Genomic DNA, 4,022 nt, shown 5'->3' with positions numbered 1-4,022 from the left:
AGCTGCATCAGATTGCTCAAGTTGTAGACCTTTAGATGATCCTTTAAGGCCCCCTTGAACCATCCCTACTGGTCTTGCTTCTTTTTCAATTAACGTGATCCTTCTGTGACAAGGATTTGCTCTTCAGCTTCCGGGACAGGCTTTCCAAGTTCTGAAGGTGGAATGGAATGGAATGCATGGCCGGTGTTTCTCTGGCTGCCTCAGTCCTGTTTGTCAACAGTGTCCTTTCATACTTGTACTATCTGTTCCTTTTTCTGACAAGCACAATCTGATAATAAGCTTGGGAGGAGTGCTGAGGCGCTGGGTGATTCACACTGAGAGTGGGGAGAAGGCGGGGCGGAGAGAGAGTGGACTGGGTGTCGTGAGAACTGCAGGCAGCCGGAGTGCCCTGATTTCAGGCAGGTGCAGAGGAGTCTCGTGGTACATGGTTAGGGTTAGACATTTACGCTTCCCTTTTAAATTCTGAAGTTTTGGAATCATCATTTAAAAGTCACCCACATTAAAATGTATGGGGAAAGGTGGATTCCTGCACGCCTACAGCATGCTGTTGTTACAGGCGATAGATGTGACTGTGATTACTTCCTGGGCTGATTTTTTTTTTTTTTTTTTTTTTTTTGAGACAGAGCCTCAAGCTGTCCCCCCGGGGAAGAGTGCCATGGCATCACAGCTCACAGCAACCTCCAACTCCTGGGCTCAAGCGAATCTCCTGCCTCAGCTGAGACCACAGGCGCCCGCCACAACGCCTGGCTATTTTTTGGTTGCAGCCGTCATTGTTGTTTGTCGGCCCGGGATGAATTCAAACCAGCCACTTTAGGTGTATGTGGCTGGTGCCTTAGCCACTTGAGCCACAGGCGCCAAGCCCCTGGGCTGGTTTCTGATTATTCAAACCTTCAATGGCTTTTTAAATGGTGGTGGAAGAATTCTGTACCTGGTGGGAATTTCCACAGGATGGGGTAGTTCAATACCCTATTAAGAAAGAATGAAGGTCTTCGGATTAAATTTCAGTTAAGTACTTCCCTGCAACCCCCCCAACATCCACCCTGCGTTGCCCCCACTAACTCCTTAGGACAGTATTCATCTGGACTTCAAAAGAATAGGAGATGCCAGCAATTGTTTAATAAACATCAGAAGTCTCAGAGAAGCACACCAAAAAGACCCCTCAGGATATTCTTATTTACTATTCTTAACCCGAATATGAGGAGAACAAAGATGTTTCCCAGTATTTTCCATGCTTGCCTGACCAAAGAGTCACCTGGGTTGGGCATTGTTTTTTTGTTGTTTGTTTAAACAGACAACAGCCTAGAGTGCCCTGTGTTAGCCTAGCCCATAGCAACCTCAAATTCCTGAGCTCAAGTGATTCTTTTGCCTCAACCTCCTGAGTAGCCAAGACTATAGGCACCCACAACAAAGCCTGGCTAATTTTTTTCCCATTTTAGTAGAGATGGGTTCTCGCTCTTGCTCAGGCTGCTCTCAAACTCCTGAGCTCAAGAGTTCCTCCTTCCATGGCCTCCCAGGGTGCTAGGATTATAGTCACGAGCCACCATGCTGGGCCTGTGTTGGCTTTGTTCGCATACAGAGTCCCAGGCTCTTCACTTAGAGATGGAGATTTGGAAATCTCTAGGCAAGCGGTTCAGAGGGCCTAGTGGTAAGCTGGAATTATAACTTTCACCAATACCTTCTGTGTGTCTTAAGACCAGGCAGGCTTGGGGAACACTGATATATATACCCTGTGATAAACTTGCATTGAGAAGAGCTGGACTGACAGCTCCACCCCTGCCCTGCTACCCCATCTCCCCGGAGATTTCCGCATCTCAATCTCTAAGTGAAGAGCCTGGGACTCTGTACAAAGCCAGAGACAACATGTCTTCTCAGAGTTTTAGTCCTATGTAATAATATGAAGTGGTCACAGATGTTAATAGTAATTCCCACTAATTGATTCCTCTAATAGTTCATTACCGTGACATTTTGATCTAGTGTCCTATAATGAAGCATACTGCAGTTGCCAATGACAGAGCAAATCATTTGTTACATGAGTTAGGGAACCAGAAAAGTTGAGTTCAAGGCATTACTCAAATATGGGGGCTACGTGTGTACATGTGTGCGTATGAGAATGAGCGCTGCCAGCACAGAGGCTTAGGCTGGTAATCCCAGCAACCAGAGAGGCCTAGGCGGGAGGATCGCCTACGGCCAGGGCTTCAAGCATAAGTGCTATTCTAGTTTCTTATGGACTTAGGTTAACATTTTTTGACTCACTGATGTTCTCATCTGTAAACCTGGGATAGTAATGCCTATTCTGTGTGAATTAAAGGAGAGAACATCTGTAAAGTTAGCGTCTGGCACCCAGGGAACATTCAGTAAGGGTAGTTTATTATCAGTATTGTCAGGATTTAAATCTTTATGATCAGATATCAAATCAAATCAAAAGTTTGCATCAAATTTTCATTTGGGGTAAAAGTATGTCCTCGAACAATTTAGTTTTGGTGTCACGGCATGTAATTACACTCCAACAGAGTTTTTCTAGGATGTCTAAAATTGTTTTATTTCCTAACTCTCAAGTGACAAACTGCTAGTCTGCAGATGTCTTGTTTGGTCTGTACATTTGAAAAAGATAAGTTAGCTCCAAGTTTACATAGCTAGAGATTTCACCCTCAAGTTTGGATTTCCCAGGTTTTCTAGAAAAATTAGACATTTAAGTGCAAGGACCCTGTTCTCTACAGCTACAACCTGCTGGAGTTGAATGGGGGCTGCTCCTCTGAAAGGGGTGCAAATGCTCTAGTTCAGCTGTCTCTAACTAATTAATGCAACTTGCCCGGCCCTTGTAGACATCCGAGTTAGTCCCCTCATCACCTGTGCTGATCTCTTATTTTCTCATAGCATCTTTATAACATCAGCTCTTAACCTGCTTTGTAGGTCATGAATGGATGGATGGATGAATGGGGAAAACAGCCTCTCAGCTGCCCCTCCCACCAGTAGACTATTCCCAGCCAGCCATGCCTGCAGACCCCCTAGATGAATATCTGCAGACCCCACCTTCTGTGATTCTCTGATAGCTCCTGAATGAAGTCCTACCCCTAGCTAGTCTTGCAGTCAAGATCAGGTCCTTTTTCTCAGCACCTCCCAGTCCAATTCCACCTTCCTTGCTTTCATTCCACCTTCTTTTCACACTTGTGCTTATCCCCAGTGAAAACCAGCTGCACCCTACACCAAGCTCTGACCTTGCCTCATGCTCTCCTAGCCTCATGCTCTCCTAGCCTGGAGCTGTTGTCCCTTCCCTGTTCCCCTTCTTGCAAAGTCTACCTGTCTTTCAAGTGCCACCTCCCCAAGGAAGATTTTTCTAATATCCCCACCTAGATATGATCCTTTATCATTTGGCATTTTGGTAAACCAGAATGCATATTCTGGTTTGTAAGGATGAAATGATGCAGATTCCTTGGACTGCAGTTAGATATTAATGCATACATACCTTAATTCACTGCCAGCTATGCAGAGAGCCCTGCCCCTTTTCTCCCCAGCAACCCATGGCAGAAACCATGTCACGGTCATCACTTCACTTAACCTAGTCAGGGATGTTATGATACATTTAAGTACAAAAATAGATTTCCATTCTAAGGAGAAAATGCTATTAATTAATAATCTTTCTTCCTTATCTTGTTCCAACACAAAAACATACTCTTTCCCAAATAGTTGTGAGCCCTCCTTATAAAACGTAACTGAACATTAGCCTTTACCATTAGTGGCTTAGTTGCTTTGGGAAGCAGAGAGAGTGCAGTTTGCAGTGTGGTTACAAGGATTAAATGAGTTATTGCAGGCACGGTGTTCAGTACAGTGCCCGGCACATAGCAAGCTCTAAGTGGATGGTTTCTATTATTATGTAGAAACTCATCTCACGTTTGAAAATATTTTAGAGGTGCCTTCTTTGACTCTATTTTTCTAAAATGCTTTTTAGAAAAGAGCAGGTCAAATACTGTGGCTTGTCTGCCCTGGATTAAAGAAATGTATTTTGCTCAAAGAGAAAAAAAAAA

Source organism: Otolemur garnettii, unplaced genomic scaffold (genome assembly GCF_000181295.1).
Source record: "Otolemur garnettii isolate 467f Iridium unplaced genomic scaffold, OtoGar3 scaffold00012, whole genome shotgun sequence".
Lineage (NCBI taxonomy): Eukaryota > Metazoa > Chordata > Mammalia > Primates > Galagidae > Otolemur > Otolemur garnettii.
Note: the sequence above shows the minus strand (reverse complement) of the source record.